Below are 22,783 nucleotides of genomic sequence, written 5' to 3'. Positions count from 1 at the left end.
ATTAATAGGATTATTTATTCCACAGTTATTATACTGCACTCTTGGCCAATAAAGTTGTATTGAAAGGATGCAGGGAAAAGCAACATTGAAAAATAAAACTGAATTTCTTTCCTTAGTCATGACGTTTTGATCAGGTCCTCACTGGATGGAAAAAACTCTAAAATGTCCCTTAGAGCATCTAGAATTTCCATGGCTTCTGAGGTCTAGCAGGCAGCAGAGCAGACCCCATCTTAATTAATTTATTTCCTCCACAGGAATGTTGAAAGGATGCAGGAAAGGCCTAAAGGGTAAGACAAATGTGGAACAAAGTAGAAACAGTCATTTGGATTACATGAAGAGGCCATGGTAGAGAAATGAAGCAATGGGGGTTTCACTGGAAGGGGATGTGTGTGTGTGTGTGTGTGTGTGTGTGTGTGTGTGTGTGTGTGTGTGTGTGTGTGTGTGTGTGTGTGCACGCACATGCGCGTGTGTGGGGGATGGGCAGCAGAGGAGGGATTTCATGGACCCCTTATACCTAAGGTGCCATTTCATTCACCTAAGGTCTGGCCTGTTTGGAAGAAAAGCTAAAGCCAACATTTGCCTCACTACCTCAAAACTAATTATCAGAATAATATGAGCCCAAGGTAAGATGTTGCACCTTTCACCATTTGTTTTTCGATAAGTGAAAAAAAATCAGCCACTTAGTATTGCAGAATTCAAATTGTACCATAAACTTTTTATAGCTGCATACTGAAAGTCACATACTGTGTGTTGGGGTCTAGCTTCAAAGGCACACTGTGCAGTCATATCTAGTAAACATTTTACATCATGTTACAAGCTTTCACAGATTTTGATGCCATAAGAATAAAGACAAAAAGAAATGTTTATACAGTCCAGTTATTTCAATACATCCATATACAGAATACATCTGCCTGATAGTTGCACCACTTAGAAGATAAATGCCATGTACCAATCACATTTCACAACTTGCTAAATCCCTGATATTTTCATAAGTTGATAATATTAGCATGCAGATGTTGCTTCTGCCATCTCTAGTTTTTCTGTGTATTAAGTCACCATTCTGCAGCTTCCATTTATCTGAATCATTATCATATATTTCCGTTGGTACATCTGAAGTAGTATGCAGTGCTTGTTTTCTGTGAAGTCTCTGTATAGTGTGAGACATGTACCTCCTGCATGGCATCTGCACCGCTATGTCCAATGGCATGTCCTGCAGATAGTCACTTAACACTTCACAAGAGAAATCCTTTCAGTGGGCTGCACTCTCATGAACAGAAATCATGACAATTTATTTTTCAGCTAGTCCATTCTATGGTAGGGGAGAATGTGCTTATCGACTTTTAGGAACTCATCTCCTGCAGTTGTCACCAAAGTAATAGCTCTTCATCTGCAATGCAATGTTGCCTTATTCTTACAACACCAATAGCTCTTGGTACTAGTTTCCCTTTACTTATACTATAGGAAGCCATCTATGTGAAGCATGTTTTCCCTTCTAGGATTTCACAAAGGTGTAGCATTTTCCAAGAATTCTTGGTGAAATAGCAGCTACAGGAGTTATGGCAATTTGTCATCCATTCCTACTCTACCACTTGTTTATTTCCCCTTTAATTTGCCTCTTGACCACGTATATATATGACCTGTGTTAAGTTGTTACCTTAAAACTTAGCATGGGGTGTCTGCTCCCCTTCTTATCCATGAATCATATGCCTTCAGGCCTTGCACAGTTGTCATGCATTGTTACATTCAATGACAATGCATGAGGTATGATTTATACTTTTACAAATATAATATAGTTTTAGAGTCTAGTACATATTGGCCATTCCACTAATATAACCATTGTACATCTAGTAGAGAATTTCTCTGAAGTGACTGTTTGCTCACAGTGAAATTCAGACTGTCCTATCATAGATTATTTTTTCACATGTGATGCAAAAAAAACTATGTTAGAATGCAATGCTGCATTAGTTTTTCATATACTGCCTGCCACTGAGTTGCTATGTGTATACACGTGTATGAAATTATTGCATGTAGTCTATAAAGTGATTACTATTACAACTTTGACATAATTATGATGTCATTAGAGGAGTATTTTATTGTACAACCTAATGGTATGTATGTGTTTTATCAGATGACATATATTGTTGTTACACGATGTGTGTACCTTACTATTTATATGGCTGATACACACATTTTTACTACTCCTTATTCATCAATCATGAGGCAGGACTGTGGTATTACACATTTTTACTACTCCTTATTCATCACTCATGAGGTAGGACTGTGGTATTATCAGGGCTGTTCATGTCATGTGATGTTTTTTGACCAGATGTACTTTCAGTCTTATACATTGTTGATTATTCCTACATTTGACAGTTCACTTCTCTGACCAAAGAGACCCCAGGCGCCTATCGTAGAGTATCCAGTCCATAACTGACTACAGACCCCCAGCTTCGCAATGTGAGGACAACAAGGATTTCCTAAATAAGCTGAATGTCTACTTCAGCAGATTCGAGGAAGGGAACAGAACAACAGCAAAAAAAATGCCCATCAGCCATAACGAGAAGATGCTCACACTCAACCCAGGTGATGTACAGAGGATACTATGCAGAGTGAACCCAAGAAAAGTGGCTGAGCCTGACAACATCTTAGGGTGAGTGCTCAGGGACTGCGCAGTCCAACTAACAAATGTTCTCATGGAGATCTTCAATAACTCTCTGAGTCAGCAAACTGTTCCGAAATACTTCAAGGACATGAAAATCATTCCATTATCAAAGAAGTCTCCACCATCTTGCCTAAATGACTACTGCCCTGTAGCCCTCACCTCCACAGTGATGAAGTGCTTTGAAAGGCTGGTCAAGGATGCCATAACATCCAGGCTGCCTGCTCATCTTGACCCTCTGCAGTTTGCTTACCTAGAAATCTGTTCTATGCCAGATGCCATCTCTCTAGCACTCCGTCTATCCCTGGAACACCTTGAGAATAAAAACAGCCACACGAAGGTGCTATTCATCAACTTCAGCTCTGCTTTTAACACAGTCATCCTTCTTCATCTGGTAATGAAGCTACTCCAACTATGCGTCAACACTCCACTTTGTAACTTGATTCTTGATTTTCTCACAGACAGACCTCAGAAAGTGTGCGCAGAAAATAACTCCTCAGATAGCATCACTCTTAACACTGGTGTCCCACAAGGATGTGTACTAAGTCCCTTGCTGTTCACCCTGTTAACACACGATTGTGCAGCTAGGTACAATACAAACCACATCATCAAGTTTGCTGATTCCACAACAGTGGTGGGCTTATTAATAACGATCATGAAACAGTGTATAGTGATGAAGTGGAACAAATCATTACCTCGTGTGGAAATAACAACATATCGCTAAACATGAACAAGACAAAAAGAGATAATTGTGGACTACAGGAAAAATCACAAGGAGCATTCTCCCCTCACCATCAATGGGGAAACGCTGGAAAGAATGAGAAGCTCGAAGTTTCTGGGAGTGCGCATTGATGAGGACTTGTCTTGAAACACCAATACAAATGACATAGTTAAGAAAGCGCACCAGAGATTGCACTTTTTGAGAGGGCTGAGAAGAATGAGTCACCCATCAACAAGTCTCACTACCTTCTACAGAGGTATTATAGAAAGCATCCTGAAGAAAAACCTCATAGTATGGTATGGAAGCTGCTATACCTCTGAGCGCAAATCCTTCCAAAGAGTGGGGAAAACAGCTGAGATGATCATCAAGACCACCTTACCACAACTTGCACTTATCCAGATGTCTTGGCAGGGCCAGAGGAATAATTAAAACTGTACATACCCTGCTTACAGACTGTTCCTGCATCTATCATCTGGAAAGCGCTTCCGAAGCATACTTTGCAAAACTACGAGATTCAGGAACAGCTTCTTCCCTAATGTCATCAGGCTGCTGATCTCTAGTAACCACTACACTCCATGATGTCCAGCTGGGTCAGTAGAAAGTGTAGTAGTTTGTCTCAAATTGTAGATTAACCTGGTTACCAGTCTCATCTAATACTTAGTGCAATATTCACCGTGTCTGTTAACTTATAGGCCATCTAGAGCAGTTGCAATGCACTAAAATATCTCTTCTTTCAGTGTAATACATGCTACAAATTCATAAATTAACCATAGTGCAATATTCAAATGTCCATAGTGCAATACTCTAATGTTCACAGTGCAGTATTCAAATGTCCCTTCTGTGCAAGGATCAGTGCAATGTCTCAGCCAAGTACCTGTGCAATACTAAAGTCTCATGCAAGTAAGTGTTCACTGCAAAAAGTGTTAAAATGTGTTTCTAATTATGTGCAATGTTAGTCTGTCTACTTTCATGTCTGTGATGTAATATCTAAGTGTTATATGTGTAAATGTCTGTGAAAATAGCCTATATGCTGTCTGCACATTGAATCAGGAGGCATGGAATTTCATTCCATTTTTGCACATGTGTGATTTCCGAATGACAATAAAGTTTACTTTGACACACTACATCTGTGTCATGCTGCAATGAAACATACCTTGCATATATCTATAATATGGGTCTACTTCAAAAGAACAAAAGACCACCTTACGAGAAATTAAATGAATGAGACAACATAGATGAAACTTCACTTTCATGAACGACAATAATGCAGAAAAATTTCAAAGGGCAAGTATCCGATTGGCCACCTTCAAACAGCAAAACAGACCACACTACCTGAAACCCACCCAGGTGAGGTGCTACATCCTCCACACCCCCATAACTAAATATATTAACTCTGGGATTGCACAACAGTGGGGGAAAAGGGCAATTTCCCGATGTTGGCCACCTGGTTACTTACCCTGTGAAATCCTTTGGCATTCCAGTCGTTCTTGAAAGTGAAGTTTCAGTGATGTTGTCTCTTTCATTTTGTCTTTGGTAATGTGGTCTTTCATTCTTTTCAAGTTAGACCCCTATCGTGTATATATATATATATATATATATATATATATATATATATATATGTGTGTGTGTGTGTTTACGTAGCTAAGAATTCAAGCTGATTCTACCATGAAGCTTTCCTCTCCATACTATCATCAATTTAGAATCCTGATTTAGCCTGAAAGGAATTAATTTAGAATCCTGTTTATTTAGCCTGAAATGATTTTTTTTTGTCACTGGAATTATAACCCCTTCCCAGTGCAGATTTATATGCAGTAAACTATACTACATGAAAAGTTGTATACATGTCTATATACCTGGAATCCCAAGTAAGTGCATCCTGTACCTAAAAGTCTATGACATGAAATTTGTTGTTCTGTTTCTTATGCAGTTTCTTATGTTACAGATATATATGGACCTGTGTTGTTAGGTACCACCAGCAGTTTTATATAGTTCTGTTTCTTATGTTACAGGTATATGGTCCTGTGCTGTTAGGTACCACCAGCAGTTTTATATAGTTCTGTTTCTTATGTTACAATACATGGTCCTGTTCTGTTAGGTACCACCAGCAGTTTTATATAGTTCTGTTTCTTATGTTACAATATATGGTCCTGTGCTGTGTTAGAAAAATATGTATTAATGTGTGTATGCTTAAAGCCAATTAATAATCAAATGATTTAATATGCTTTTCATTTTATTTTTCATGCACTGTGTTATATATAAATTGAGTTTCATACGAGACTGAAAAAGATGCTTTTTGAAAATTGCAGTCTGCTTTCTGAAACTTGCAAGTTGCCCTCTGACCTAGTAACTGCTAGCACAGCAATATTCATGTTTATGCCTTTTGGAAATGTACTTGAGAAGCAGGTGCTTATCTGCTAGGTCATGAACGAATGAATGAACAATACTATACTCTGTAAATGTAATGATTTTAGACAATCAGCTCTGTTCGAACTATGAGAACATGTGCAGCTGCAGTAACTTAGAGATAAAGTAGACAAAGGATTATTAGAGAAATGAACTGCTAGCATTGCGCTTGAATTAGCCATAGTACCTTGAATGGTAACATAACATGTATCTAACTAGGAGTAATCAAGGCCATGTTGTTTTCCTTAGGAAGTTTCACATAAAAATTGATAAATCAGCAGAAATTCATGGGAATGATGGTCAACAGATGATGATGAAAAAGGTGGTAATCTGTTACGTCAGCTTGGTAGGCCATGACTAGTTATAGAATGTATAAAATGAAAGTATTTCCTGTTTCTGGTTAGACAAACTCTGTATTAGCAAGTTTTTGTCTCCTTGCTGCAAGATTAAAGTGCCTTAACCTGAACCTACCGTGTTTTGATAATTTTTAAAGTATATTTTTCTTTTGACAGTTTGGTCCTTCGGACCGGAAAGTACTTCTCGCTCTAGGCCTAGGTCAGAATTGGGCCCGGTGGCATGCATCCGTATGGAGAAGAGGCCAAATCGGCTCTTCTGTTTTGAAAGACCTCCGACTGAATTGTCGTTCAAAAGAGGCCAGCCACTGTTTCTGATCTGGGATTGGAGGACGAGTCAACAATCCGGTGGATCAACTCACGGAGGGTCAGGTAAGGAGGAATTACCTTATTTCTGTTTTAAGATCAGGGACTATTACAGAACTGTTTTTTGTCAGGAAGATTTGCATGTGCAGATCAGGGACAGGAAAAGGGGTTACTGTTTTTGTCATAGATCAGGGAAACAGGATAGGTAGGCAGTTATTCTAGATAAACTGTGAAAAGGTATAGAACTGTGGTACCACGTGATAAAAAGGGTTACGTAACAATTTACAGCTTAGCTAAGGCAACAATGGGAAATCAGTGTACGAAAAACTCCCGAGACCCGCCCCTAACTGAAGACGCGAAGTATATGCAATTACAGCGTGCCGACAATGTTAAGTATTATACAAAATGGGTTGACAAGTATAAATTTGATGGTAACTTAGATAAACTCGCACTTATTAAACTTGTCAGGCAACTAAAAACAGATGCAAAAGGTCAATAAAAAAAGCAATGACGATTAGGAGTCCCTCAGGCGCATAAGTGGCTTGAGGAGGCAAATCGCAGGGAACAGAAAATGAATTCAAAAACAATGTTCTTAGATAAAGAAGACAATAACTTGGTAATAGCAACGGCCCCTCCTTCGCCCCCTCCGCTTCCCTTACCAGAATATGAAGCGAGTGGACAAGCTGATCCACTTCCGCTATATCCCGCTGTTTCTACAGCATCGAAACCGTTTGTCAGGGATCCTATCGAGACTAGGTCTTGAACACACGACTCGAGGAGGGAGATTGAATTATGCGAAATAAATAAAAAATCACAGGCTATGAGTGAAGAAGAGATATGTCCACTCATAGAAGTACCAAATCCTCAGGCAGGACAGGCAGGACAGAATCCGACTCTTTTAGTTTATAGACCGTGGACACTGGAGGATATCCGGAAAGTCACAGAAGGAATTCCCCATCCAAAAGTGAATTTTTGAAAATTTTTAGAAGACTTACAGGGTATGAGATTGAGTTACCATTTGAATGGAGAAGAAGTAGAAAAAGTAGTTAGACAAATTGTAGGTCCAGATTGGCACATGATTAGTGGCGACTGGAATCCTCGTGATGCACAGCTTAGACCACTCCCACATACTAATGCAGAATTGGATGGCAGAGTGAAAGGTCTGACAGACCAAATCTCTGAAAAATGGAAGCCTAGGGCTGATTGGACTTGCATTAATCAGTGCATTCAACAAGAAGGTGAAACAGTTGATAGATATTATGCTAGATTATTGGAATGTTTTAATAACCACTGCAGAATACAGATACCAGAAAACCAGACACAAGATTCCCCATATGAACAACAGCTAAAGAATGCATTCTTGAAGGGTAGTATAACTCCCATTAGCAGCTTTATTACGAAGCACATGGTAGATCATCGTACAAGTAGACTACAGCCATTACTTGAATATGCTAGACATGCAGAGAGACATTTCAATAGTAAAAAGAAAAAGAAATCTCAAGTATTTTTGGCAGAAGATGGGTCAGAAGTATTTGTAGTACAAACTCCTCTTTCCTTAGTACCCCTACAGGAGTTCCTCAAGGCTCCATACTGGGTCCTCTTCTCTTCAATATCTTTATAAATGACTTCCACAAATCAATCCCTTTCTCTAGCATCATCCAATATGCGGATGATTCAACTATCATCTGTTCTGCCTCTTCTATCACTACACTACAAAAACTTACTCAAGATGCTTTCTCTTCCACAGAGCAATGGATGCTATGTAATCATCTAGCTCTCAGTGCCACCAAGACCAAACTAATGTTATTTACTCCTTCTAAAGTCATCCCTCCCAACATGAGTACATTCTCAATTACTACTCAACTCAACTCACCCCTTGAAATAGTGTCAGAGACCAAACTACTTGGGGTCCAAATCGATAACCTACTTAAATTTAACTCCCACCTGCAAATAAACATCAAAAAAACACTCCAAAAACTTGGCATGCTTTATAGACAGAACGCCTACCTCACATCTGCCACTAAAATCACTCTCTCTACTTCCTTCCTAATCCCATCCCTTCTCTATGGCGCCCCACTCCTAACTAATCTTCAGTCCTTGTTAAAAAAACAGCTTACCTTCTGCTATAACAAAATTGCAAAATTCGCCACCAGCCAAAAGTCCTCCACTCACCACTGTTTCTCCCTCCATAAACTAAAATGGCTAGAACTTCCCAACCAACTAACTTACACTCAACTAACTCTAGCCCATAAACTTATTCTCAACCCTTCCCTCTGTCCCTCTCTTTCCTCTGCCTTTAAAATGCACCTACCTAACAGAGTTCTAAGGTCAAATAATCAAAATCTACTAGAAGTACATAAACCGACTCATCCCCCAGGCAAAAATCCTCTTTCCTTCAGCATCGCTCGCCTCTGGAACTTCCTACCTCCACTCATCCGCACCACCTCTAACCACTCTGCCTTCAAAAAGTCTCTTCACCTACATCTAGCATCACAGTGGGAATGCTCTTGCTCCCACCCCACATAACTAACTCTACTTAATTCTCCTTCAATACCATATCCTACTTTCGTAGCTATGATATTTGTTCTCTAATCAGTATTAATGTTTACATTTATTCTATTACTAGTAGGTTTCTTCTTAATGTAATAACTGTTATGACTGCTATTCTAAATTTGATTAGTTCTACTTTTATTCTGTTTACATAATATTAATAACTCTCTGTACCAAGATTGTTATTGTTACTGTTAAATGTTGAATATACCTTTTGTTATGGAGCTTTTCTCCCCAGGACTCCATTGAAAATGGGTTCTTTATGGCCCAATGGACTATCCTGGTAAACCAACGGCAATAAAATAAAATAAAATAAAAAAAAAACTGGGAAAAAGGGTAAGAAGAATACCCAGGGAAATAAACAATCTGACGAGCGATCAGAGGATTTTGAAGAAAGAAAGAAAAAGGGTGAATGTTTTAAATGCGGGAAAAAAGGATATTTAGCAAGGGATTGCAGGCTAAATAAGAAGGTGACTACAGAAAATAAGGAAGATGAGAAATGACTATATGATAGTCAGGAATCACTGAATGACGATAAACAGGAAAGGACAAGTGCAAATGTGATAGCAAGGGTAGAGGATGTGATAGAAGGGGTAGAGGATGTACATGAATTTGCAGACATTGAAGAAAATGAAATTTTGGACTTAGCCTTATTGAGCCTAGAGCTTTACTTAGCAGATACAAAACCAGAAGTGACGCTTCTGGTAGAGGGGAGGGAAGTCAGATTTTTGTGTGACTCAGGGGCTTCACGGACCCTCATACACCCCTCCAAATTACTGGAAGATTCAGAATCACCGGATTATATACTAGTGAAAGCAGCTAATGGACAGCTGTATCGGGAGTCACTCTTCCATGACATAGCAATAACAGACCCTGCTTCAGGGATGACCCAGAGGAGTAAAATTGTAGTTTCTGCAAAATGCCCAGTAAATCTTTTGGGCAGAGACTTAATGCAGATATTTGGCATAGCCGTAGTTCCAATCATGCAGGGTATGGAAGCACAGCAACAAATGGATACTTTTATAGTGCGACTGGAGGGTGAGACATATTATTGGTACAGCCAGGACTTGGTTACTACTGGTCCAGGGGCAGTAACCGAAGAACTGCTGAATGTAGCCATCAGTAAGTCCCCCTCCCTTGACGTTGACAAACAGCATTTGTTGCATTGTACTGTATATTACTGTAATAGACCAGGACCTGATAAAGAATATGAGCAGGAATTGTTTCAGAACCATGCAAACAGACTAGTGTTACGAAATTTGTACTGGGACACAGAAGGAAACAGTCTAGTAAGCTGTTCATTGCCCCAGGAATTTTTAGCACTCTACAAATCTAATCGATTGCCACACGTTAGCTTAACTAAGAATAGAGATTTGAAATGGGCAGACTTAGGTGAAAAAGTCACAAGGTGGGAAAAGCAGACAGAATTAGAACTCTCTGAACAAGGAGTACAGAAACAGAAATTGAATTGGATAACACAGACACACCCAGCTGTGCACTCACAGGCTAGTGAGAATAGTTGAGTATTACTCTTATTGGAGGAAGAGGAAAAAGCCTTGCAGGACATACCAGACACTCTCTGGTCAACAGGGAAATCAGATGTAGGGCTTATTCGAACAGCAGGACCAGTTACTATTACACCACAGTCAGCATTTAGACCCCAGAAAAGACAGTATCCCTTGAGAAAGGATGCAGAGATAGGGATCAAACCTATAATAGCAGCCTTACTTAAGGAAAGAGTCTTAATAGAATCTCCTGATTCACCATGTAATACACCCTTATTTCCTGTCAGGAAAGCAAACGGGGAATGGCGTATGGTCCAAGATTTACAAGCTGTAAATAATGCAGTTATACCCAGGGCACCAATGGTGCCAGATCCACACACCTTGCTGAATGATTTAAAACCTCAGCAAAAGTATTTTTCTGTGGTAGATATTAGTAATGCATTTTTCTCAATACCAATACACCCCGACAGCCAACATTGGTTTGCATTTACATTTCAGGGAAAGCGATATACATATACGAGATTACCACAGGGATATTGTGAAAGTCCAACAATATTTGCACAAGAAATGGCAATCAACCTGGTGGGATTTATCCCACCGAGAGGTAGTCAGATTTTACTTTTTGTAGACGACATTCTGCTGGCATCCCCCACCCAGCAAGAATGTAAGGAGGACACCATAGCATTATTACAGTTTTTAGCTACTCAAGGACACAAAGTAAACAAGAATAAACTACAACTTTGGAGAAAACAAGTTAAGTATTTGGGATATGTAATATCCAAAGAAGGTAGAATATTAGACGAAGATAGAAAGACAGCAATATTGCAAGCACCTAGACCAACTACCAAGAAGGAAATGATGTCCTTCCTGGGAACTACTAATTTTTGAGTTGGTTACCAAATTATGCTTTGGAATCTGCTCCACTGGCCAATTTGATATTCAAAAAGCCAATGGCAGCACAGGATTTATTACAATGGACACCAGAAGCAGAAGCAGCTTTCTGCAAGCTGAAACAACTGATAGCATCATCCTTAGTTTTAGGATTACCAAACTATCATAAGCAATTTTTTTCAGACTGTAGACTGTAAACAGGGTTATATGACATCAGTATTGACACAGCAGCCTGGGGACAAGCAGCACCCCATAGCTTACTATTCATCACAGTTAGACCCAGTGGCGCGGTCCCTGCCCCACTGTGCCAAGCAGTAGTTGCAGCTGCAATGGCAGTGCGGGCTTCGGCCTCAGTAGTGTTGTTCCACCCTCTCACATTGAGAGTGCCTCATGCAGTTGCAATTATTTTACTGCAAGAAAAAGTGGCATATCTTTCTCCTGCTAGACATCTTTCCTGTATGACTATACTGTTGAGCCAACCTCATATGACAATCAAACGATGCACAACTTTGAATCCGTCAACCTTGCTCCCAACCCCTGCAGATGGCAAACCGTACTGCTGCCTGCAGGAGATTGAGCAAAAGGTGTTACCTAGACAAGACCTTACAGATGTTCCCTTGAATGATGCAGAGGTGACATACTATGTGGACGGCTCGTGCAGGAGGGGTCCTACAGGACAGATCCTAGTGGGGTATGCAGTCGTTTCTGATACTGAAACTTTAGAAACAAAATCTTTACCACACAACTTATCTGCACAAGTGGCAGAGTTGATTGCCTTGACAAGGGCATGTACCTTAGCAAAAGGTAAGAAAGTGAACATTTATACTGACAGTCAGTATGCTTTTTCTACTGTACATTTTTGCGCAGCAGTGGAAAAATAGAGGAATGATAACATCTACTGGTAAACCAAATAATCATGCACAATTTATTTTAGAACTCTTAGACTCTTTTCAGTTACCTCAAAAAGTAGCTATTTGCAAATGCGTAGCTCATACCAAGCAACAGGATAAGATTTCAAAAGGTAATGCGCAGGCTGATACCACTGCGAAGCAAGCAGCTTCAGCCTCAGAAGCTTTTCTTTTGAGTGAGGAATTACAACCCTCAGAGACATTAGATTTAGAAATGTTAAAAACAATGCAGACACTTACTACAAATGTAGAAAAACAGAAATGGATAAAACGAGGAGCAATCCTTGAAAAGGGACTGTACATCTCCAAGGAGAAGAAACCAATTTTGCCATCTAACTTGTTTAGATATGCAGCTTTGTTGAGCCATGAGCAGAGCCATGTCTCAACAGGGGGGATGGTACAGTTAGTGAATCGAGTGTTCACAACCTATGGATTTACAAATTACACAAAAAATTTCTGTGCAGCATGCCATGTTTGTAACAAGCATCATGCACAAGGGGCATTGAAGCCTGAGCAAGGGAGTTTCCCTACACCACCGTATCCGTTTCATACTATTTGTATGGATTTCATAGAACTGAATAACTGCGAGAATAAAAAGTATTGCTTTATCATTATAGATATGTTTTCCAAATGGGTGGGTGCTTTTCCAACTAAAAATCCAGATGCTGCTACTGTTGCAAAGGTCCTTGTTAAAGAAATTATACCCAGATTTGGCATACCGGAAAAGATTTATAGTGATAACGGTACACATTTCGTGAACCAAACAGTACAACAACTTAGTCGTTATTTTGGAATATCGTTAAAAAATCACTGCGCTTATCACCCCCAATCTGCAGAGTTAGTAGAGAGGCATAATGGGGTGTTGAAGAACAAGCTTAGGAAGTTAATGACCGAGACACAGAAGAACTGGGTGCACTGTTTGCCTTTAGCACTGTTGAGCATGAGAACTGTTCCAAATGCAAAAGGATTAACTCCTTTTGAAACTTTGTTTGGGAGGGCATATTATACACCTCAGTGGAAACCTCTCATGTCTACAGAGCAGGAGGCTGACAGTTCACTTGCAGGATATATGAGGCGATTTTTGAATAACAAACTTTTGCAGTTAAATTCTGTTTCAGATAAAGAACAACCAAAATCGGAAGCACCAGTAGCCCCCGGCACCTGGGTCTGGGTGAAGATTGTGAAGCGAAAGAACTGGAGTTCTCCAAAGTGGGAAGGACCATACCAGGTACTACTGTCGACACCCACTGCAGACAAGATCATGGAGCGAGCTTCCTGGATTCATTTGACGCACTGTAAACTGGTTACGAACTTTGAATTGGACAAAAACGTTGTTACTGTTGTACAACGAGAACATAATGGCCAGGTACTGAGTGAATAGAGACATTGAGCAACCTCAGAAAACTTGTATGATTGTTTTAATAGCTATGCTAATCACACTGTTCTTTTTGTTGTGGCCACTCCTTTTTCCTGCCACAAAAGTTGAACTGATTAGATGTAATGAACCAAACATAGACTGGCATCTGAACTTCAACACTTATCAGGCAATTACACGTGTGTATGCTGAGACTTTTAATGTTTTGAACTGCTGGGTCTGTACGGCCATACCAACAGCTTACAGGGGTTTATTGATGGCTGCTATCCCCCTAGGGGTCAATGAGACCTGGGAAAATCTGGTTTTTGACATGGTTGCTAGTAAAGCACATGATAAGGTAGCACTGTATTTGCCTGTAACAAAAAGGAATTGTATGTTTTTACAAAAATGACACCATCCAAGTTGGATGGAGTAAGTGTAATGTCACAGTACAGTATAAATGTTATAGAAAACCAAATGATTTAGGTGGATCTTGTAGTACAGATTATGACTCATTCTTGAAATCTATGCATAAGACTCTTGATCAGGTACAACGTAATCCTGTACTTTTTAAACAGTTATCTGTAATAGGAAAATGTTTCATGCAGGGCAGTCATTTCATAACAAAGTAACAACTAAAGTAGAGGACTGTTATTTCATGTGTGGTAAAAAAGCATATAAATGGTTACCTGAGAATTGGTCTGGCAGTTGTTTTTTGGGGTACCTGGTCCCGGCCATCCGACACACTGCAGTTTTGCCTCAGGGAAATATTCGAAATACCCGAGATGTGACCAAAAAGACTGTCAAGAAACCTGAGAATCCAGTGGGACAGATCGAAGCAGGCTGGAAAGACCATCGTAATGTGGGAACCAAACTTGCGCACATGGACTTGAGTGATGCTGTCATATCCTGGACAGGTATATTACCTGCATATGGTGCAGTTAAATCGATATGGGAGCTGCGAAAACTGTCAAAACTTCTCGAAGTAATGAGTAATGCGACTTTTTCTGCTCTTGAACTGATAACTGATGAACTGAATGCCATGAGAACTGTAGTACTCGAAAACCGAATGGCTCTTGACTTCACCCTAGCGGTGAGGGGTGGGACGTGCGCTTTAATCAAAGAAGAATGCTGTGTGTTTATTCCTGATCATCAGCATGAGATTAACGATCATCTCGAGGTGATTCAGCAAGTGTCGGCCATGACCAAACCAGGCCCAACCCCACTGACAGACTTTTTCCAGAATGTATTTGGGGGGTGGGGTTCCATCCTAATGAACTAATCGATTGCCATTGGGGTAGGATTACTCATAATAGGAGTTTGTGTTTGTTGTGGAATCCCCTGCATGAAGAAATTAATCAAAGAATTCATAGATATATCAGTATCTGAGACTATGTATCAAAGGACTGAATTTGAAGAGCTGCTAGAGTGTGAAACACATTCATAAAAGTTTAAACTGAATGACTTTCTTAACTGCAAATCCTAAATGGAAGAGGTTAGGAAAAGAAGCAAACTGTTTATTCTTTTTTGAAAATAGAATTAAAAAGTATTAACAGGAGGGAAATGTTAGAAAAATATGTATTAATGTGTGTATGCTTAAAGCCAATTAATAATTAAATGATTTAATACGCTTTTCATTCTATTTTTCATGCACTGTGTTATATATAAATTGAGTTTCATATGAGACTGAAAAAGATGCTTTTTGAAAACTGCAGTCTGCTTTCTGAAACTTGCAAGTTGCCCTCTGACCTAGTAACTGCTAGCACAGCAATATTCATGTTTATGCCTTTTGGAAATGTACTTGAGAAGCAGGTGCTTATCTGCTAGGTCAGGAACGAATGAATGAACAATACTATACTCTGTAAATGTAATGATTTTAGACAATCAGCTCTGTTCGAACCAGGAGAACATGTGCAGCTGCAGTAACTTAGAGATAAAGTAGACAAAGGATTATTAGAGAAATGAACTGCTAGCATTGTGCTTGAATTAGCCATAGTACCTTGAATGGTAACATAACATGTATCTAACTAGGAGTAATCAAGGCTGTGTTGTTTTCCTCAGGAAGTTTCACATAAAAATTGATAAATCAGCAGAAATTCATGGGAATGATGGTCAACAGATGATGATGAAAAAGGTGGTAATCTGTTACGTCAGCTTGGTAGGCCATGACTAGTTATAGAATGTACAAAAATGAAAGTATTTCCTGTTTCTGGTTAGACAAACTCTGTATTAGCACGTTTTTGTCTCTTTGCTGCAAGATTAAAGTGCCTTAACCTGAACCTACCGTGTTTTGATCATTTTTAAAGGGTTTACTATTACAAGGTCGAACGGCACTCCTTTGAATGTAGTATAGTCGACAACGGAAGGTCGAAACTGATAATCGCGAACTCAAAAAAACAATCTAGGAATGGGTTTCAACATGGGTCGAGGTAGGGGAGATGTTTGTAGTTCAGAATAATACGAACACCTACCTCGACCCATGTTAACACCGTTTCTAGATTGATTTTTTGACTTCGACATTCGACATTTATGACCTTCCATTGTCGACTATAGTACAGTCGAAGGATTGCCGTTCGACCTTGTAATAGTAAACCTTTTTAAAGTATATTTTTCTTTTGACAGCTGTTAGGTACCAATAGCAGCTTTATGTAGCCCTTTAGGTACTCCTTTTTTTCTTTGCCATAAAGTTCCCAAAAAGCATGTGCATTTTGAAAATTATTAATGTATGCAGCTGAATAATATTGTTATTATACTCCTATAAAACAAGAAACAAAAACTATATTTTTTTCAGAAAAAAAAAGCTTGTTATTTACCTTTCCTCAATGCTGTTATAATACACAATAAAGGAGTTTATCCAGGAGTCTTACCCACAAAAGTTGTTAAGAATATCTTGCCCAAAGATTCATAAATGCTTAATTGATTGTCCAAACACATTCACAGCAAAATTGCAGAGTGCATTTGACTCAAGTGATTCAAAACACACCGTATCACTACAGTGATATGTAGGCACTGGCTAGTAGCACAGATAACAGTCCTGCTGGTGAAGTTACATACAATTGCTGCAGTCTGAGGGTGCAGCTCATGTTAATTAGCCAAGTGCTCTCTCCTGGAAGTGTCACTAGCATCAGAGCAGCACTGCAAAGTAATTAACAGAATCTCAGCACCATAAAAATCCACTGCCAATGATCCGCTGTGGCAACCCCTAACTGGGAAAAGCCGAAAGACATTACTTTCGCAGTCTCCTTTGCTGTTTGGAGAATGAAGCAGAAAAAGTGTATGTCATCTTTTGGCAAAGTACACTCTTTAGTTTAATGGAAGGATCAGGGCTGGTAGTGTCCTGGGAGGTAAGTACTGTGAAGATATGTGTGTGTGCGGATCTAGGACTTTTGCACGAAAGTGCAAAAGCCTGAATCCATTATCACTGAACACACTTTAACGAAAGCGCTTTTCACTGAAAAGCGCTTTCGTTAGTGTGTTAAAAAAAAAATCTATGTTTATGCAGGGGGGGGTAAGTCCCCCTGCACCCCCCCCACACCCCCCTAGTTTAATATTCTCACTCTGAGATTGTGCTATATTGGGGAAAAGAGAATTTTCCCCTTATCTGCACTGTAATATGATCTCCGGGACAGGCATACTTACGCAAAAGTGCTTTTTCGCTGAAAAGCACTTTCACGTAAATATGCCCCACCGATAATCATTCGGTGGAAAGTGCATTCGGGGATCTGTATGGATCCAGTGTGTGTGTGTGTGTGTGTGTGTGTGTGTGTGTGTGTGTGTGTATGTGTATGTATGTGTGTATATATATATATATATATATATATATATATATATATATATATATATATGTGTGTGTGTGTGGGTATATAAGACAGAGTGTGTGTGTGTGTGTGTGTGTGTGTTTGTGTGTGTATATATATATATATATATATATATATATATATATATATATATGTGTGTGTGTGTGTGTGTGTGTGTGTGTGTGTGTGTGTGTGTGTGTGTGTGTCTGTGTGGGCATGTTTGAAAGTGCCTATGCGTCTATGTTGCTTGAGCTCGTAGGGTGAACATTAGTGTTAGACATAACTACACTGGTGTCCGATTCAGAGACATGATTATGACTGAATACCCTGGGAGAATTGCAAAATATTGCTGGGCACCACAGCACTGGTCAGATAGCACTGGAGGTAATATTTTTATGAAATCTGACCATGAAATGGCAGAGAAATATTGTTATTTGTACTTAAGCTCTAATTCAGGCCAGAGTTGACCTTTTGAAATTCATAAGTTGAAATATTTTTATACTAATCAGTTGGAAATTAAAGTGTAGTATTCAAGTCTCTTAAGAGTTTAGAAAAAGCTATCCAAACATAAAAATTTAATTTTGTGTTTCAGGCAGAAAAACAGTATGCATTCCTGTATAAAAGAGATATTTTATTGTTAACATGCTGAGGCATAAAACAATGACATAAAATAGATGTGTTTTTAATAAAATTCATGACATGGCTGCTTCTTTGCCATCCAAGGTAAACAACAAGTGCATTATGGATAATTATGCCTTTAGAATTAAAAAAAAAAGTCGCAAAAATGATAAACTATTTCTGAGATTCAACCATTGCATATAAACTACAAAAAAGTAAAAACAGTGTTCTGGTGACAAACCATCTGAAAATGCTCAGCTTTTAAGGGTTAATAATGCAGCAATATAACAGTTTCCAGTGAAAGATGCATTATGGAGTATTTGCTGTTTGGTTCTTTACTATCATATATAATGATTGAATGCATGCCCAGATAATGTCCTGTAGGCAGTGAATCTATCCGGCAGTTTTGTTGCCATATTGTTCATAGGTAGTTACTAGGCTATCTGCCCAAAAGCATTTATAGTTTCATAATTTCATAGTATAGTACTAGGCTATCTGCCCTGGGGCATTTGTAAGCCTAGCCATAGTGATGTGGCATTTGCCACCCCATGATATGGTACAAAAATGTAGAGAATAAATTGAGAATACTGTGTCTAGTAGTGACACAATGAAGGTCCCCTTATATAATAGAATTAGTTTACTGTGCCCCTGTCTAGCAGTGACACGGATGTGAACCCTGGGGTAAACTTACGATCTCTCATCCACTCATCAAGATTTCTCTTGAAGAGAGTCAGTGAGGGGCTCTGCCTAATATGAACTGGGATCTTGTTCCAAAGCACGGGAAGCCTCTGGGTTATGAATCTATCCCTCCAGCATGTCCTATTCATACTTGTACCGAGGTTTAAGTCTTTAGCTCTCGTGGTCCTGATGGACTTGGATTTTTTGAGGTGGAGCATGTCCATCAGATCCTAATTGGACATGGCCTTGTACGTCAGGCAGAGATCACCTCTGAGCAGGCGGTGTGATACTGAATAGAGCTGAAGTTTCTTTAGTCTGGCAGAATAAGACATATGTTGGAGACCCTTGATCCTCTTGGTGAGGTACTTTTGTGGTCTCTCCAGCTGTTGCAGATGCCAGGTGAGGTACATACCAAATGGGGCATTGTACTCAATCATGGGTCTGATGAGGGAGGAATATAGGGGTACAATGACATCCTTGGATCTGGATGTGAATCCCTTCATGATGAGGTGTGCACGGTAGAATGTTTTTCTAACCACTTTGGCAATGTGGGTATCAAATGAGAGGTCGCTGTCGACTTGGGTCCCTAGGTCTCTGATTACTTTTTCAGTACTCAGTGGGTTGTTGTCTATGTGATAGTTTGTGGGTACTTTGTTTTTCCCAAAGGGGATGACTATACATTTTTTGGCATTTAGTTTAAGGCCGTGACTCCGGCACCAGTTGTCCGTTTCTGTGAGGCCTTTTTGTAGGATGTGTGTGTCTGCTGGTGTATCGACTATGGCGCCTAGTTTGCAGTCATCTGCAAACTTTGTCAGCCACAGCCCTCCCATGTTTGCTTTAACATCTGAGAAATAAATGCTGAACAAGAGGGGTCTCAGGACAGATCCCTGTGGGACACCACTTGTGACTGTCTTGAGTCTGACATTGCTCCAGCGATTTTAACTTTATGGGTTCTGTCCTTTAGCCAGTTTGCAACCCATCTAGTGACATAAGGGTTTATATTTAAGCTGTTGAGCTTATCTATGATGCCTGAGTGGGGTATTGTTTTGAAGGCCTTAGCCAAGTCCAGGTATGCTGTATGGACTGCTTTGCCCTTGTCAATGGCTCTAGTGACTGTTTTGAAAAAGTCAACCAGGTTTAAAAGGCAGGATCTGCCCTTTACAAAGCCGAACTGGGTGGGGTCAAGTGTCTCTAGGTCCCCTATGTCTCTGTTTATGAGTTCCATAATGATTCTTTCCATAGCTTTGCAGACCAGGCTGGTTAAGCTTATGGGGCGGTAGTTTCCAGGGTCTGTAGAGGCACCCCCCTTCTGGAGTGGGACCACTGTTGCTGTACGCCAGTGTTCAGCTACATATCTCGAAGTAAGGCTAAGGTTAAATAGCATTTTTATGTGTGGGTTTAGCTCCTCTTGGAGTTCACGTAACACGCAACCCGGGATACCATCAGGTCCCATTGATGCTGTGTTTTTTGCTTTGTTTAGGGTGGTTCTCACTTGGACATCTGAGATGACAGGGAGATTACATTCAGCTGGGATAAGTATTTCTTCTTTTGGGGGTGAAGGAGGGGAGAAATTTGCACTGAACCTGTCAGCCAGAATGTTGGCAATATCTGTGGGTTCAGTGTATGTTTTATTGTTGTGAACCAACTCTGAGCATATCTGAGGGTTTCCGCCCAGGTTTCTAACATAGCTGAAGAAGGCTTTGTGGTTATCTTTAGTGTCCTTAGCGATTTTTTCTCAAAGTTGGCCTTGGATGTTTTATGAGAGAACGTAGTTTTTGCTAATGTTGATCAGAGATGTCTTCCCTTCATGGGATTTTGCTCTGACGTGCAGTAGCTTCCTTCTTTGTTATACAATTTGTTTATGGCTGAGGTCCACCAGACAGGACGCTTACCTTTGGTGGAGAGGGACTTGGATTTGTTTGGGATTGCATGATCCATGCATTCTTGGAGATGTCCATAGAAAGCATTTGTGAAGGATTCAGCATTGTGGGATGTGGTATCCACTGGCACAGTGGGCTTAAAGGATACCATCTCAGTCTTAAGAAGAGTGAAGTCTGCTTTTGAGAAGTTTTTCACTGTGGTCTTTTGTGCTGGGGGTGGAGGTGGGATATGTATATCCAGGGTGATTAGTTTGTGGTCAGATCTCACTAGTGAGGGGTATACTCCGGTGTGGAGCATTTTGTCCCCATGTTTGTGATGATCAGGTCTAGTATATTATCTCCCCTAGTGGGAGAGGTGACTAATTGTTCCAGTGCATTTGAATTTATGAATTCCATGAACCTTTGGGCTAGGGTATTAGGGCTAGAATAATGTACCCAATCTATGTTTGGGTAGTTGAAGTCTCCCAGTATGATGGTATTTTGTGATACATTCATATCCTCCAGTGTCTTCAGGAAGGCTGAGTGGAGTTCTTGAGATTGGGAGGGTGGTCTGTAACATGCTACCAGTTGTATAGCAGTTTTGCCTATGGTTAGTTGCACCTGTATGGTCTCTGATGCTTCATGTGTTGCTACTAACCTGGAGATGTGGGTGTCCTTGATGAAAATGGACACTCCCCCTCCCTTTGTGGTTCGGCCTGGGTTTTGGGGCCAAAAAGCATGATACGAGGTATAGCCTGGTAATGCTGGGGTGCTCTCAGGAGCCTTGAACCAGGTTTCAGTTACTGCACAGACGTCAATGTTCTCCATGCTGAGGAGTGCATCAAGTGCCTGCATCTTGAGATTTAGACTTCTGGTGCTGAGCAGCATTACCCTTAGTTTTTTTTCCATTATTGTTTTCTAAGGAGGTGGGTTTGTCTTTTGAGCCTTGCCTAAAAAGGCACTATGGGGGTGGCAAGAGCCTTAGCCAATATCCGGAAGCCCAGAGGTGACAGGTGTAAGCCATCCCTTGCGAAGCAGCGTGGCTTGTCCAACATGTCATCCCAGGCAGACAGACATTGGATCCCCTTAGAATGACACCAGTACTTGAGCCAATTGTTAAAGCTGATCATCTTGTCTTTGTATTGTGGTATCATTCTTGGTGAGGGCAAGATGCTGCTCAGGGTCAGGGTCATACCAGCCTGGGCTACATAATTGGAGAGCTCCTCTATGTCTCTTTTCATGTAGTCCAGGGAGGTACGTCTCAGGTCATTCACACCAGCATGGACAATGACAGAGTCATATTTGTACTCGCTTTGGAGTGACTTGAGTGCGTGTGTTATGTGGCGGATCCTAGCTCCTGATAGACAGCTCACAGTCACCTTCTCCTTGTTCAGCCTGGTCAGCGGGACATCAGTGTGTCTGACTATAGAGTCACCTATTACTAGTGTATCAGGCAAGGTGTTTGGCCTTAAGGGCTGTGATTGGTTGACACGCTGATTTATTGACGTATGTGTTGCCTGTGTTTTGTTTTGAGGTGGTGGATTTTTGGGTGTCTGCTTTGGGAGCCTCTGTTGTTTTGGTAAGTTTTTTATTAGAGCCTCCAAGTATGTCTTTGTGTTTTTATGTGTTTGGTTTGCAGTTGTGGTAGGTCTATGTGGCACTGGGATTGTTGTGTGTGTGGTTGCCATCTCCTCCTGTCTGGTCATGCCAGCCCTGAGTTGAGAGAGTTCAGCCTCCAGTTTGGCTATATAGTTGCATCTGTCACATGTATTTGTGTTTGTTGGGAGGAGGAGAGGGTTGTCTGTGTACATGAGACAATTGTAGCATTGTCTCAAGATATCCAGATTGACCAGCTGAACTGGAGACGACGCCAGAAATCTACCACTCGACATGCTAGAACTGTATAAGGGAGTGCTGTACCTTTAAGGGAAGTGGATATTCACAGGGGTGGTAAGTAGATGTAGTGCTCTACTTAGTACAGGAGTGTTTACTTAGTAGAGAAGTACTGAGAACCAGTGCTAGGCTTATAATATAGTAAGTAGTCTGGTTATACTAAGAGTAGAGCTTCCTTAAGGGAAAATTTGAAGAGCAGACTTGGCGGAGCCAGAAAAAGTTTAACCTTGTTTAACCGGCGCTGCGCTATCTTGCAATAAAGCCGTGCAAACACGGATTTTAAACAGT

At 40.3% G+C, this 22,783-nt stretch overlaps 1 protein-coding gene across 1 annotated transcript in view; it reads left to right on the top strand.

Annotated features, from left to right (window-relative positions):
* LOC122813454 (E3 ubiquitin-protein ligase HECTD3-like) overlaps window positions 1–22,783 on the top strand; it is a 699,643-nt gene that overhangs the window by 422,913 nt on the left and 253,947 nt on the right. The gene's annotated exons all lie outside the window — the stretch shown is intronic.

The sequence above is a fragment of the Protopterus annectens genome, chromosome 10.part0 (assembly GCF_019279795.1).
Source record: "Protopterus annectens isolate FY-2018-M chromosome 10.part0, PAN1.0, whole genome shotgun sequence".
Taxonomy (NCBI): Eukaryota; Metazoa; Chordata; order Ceratodontiformes; family Protopteridae; genus Protopterus; species Protopterus annectens.
This window is presented reverse-complemented; position numbering and strand designations above follow the sequence as displayed.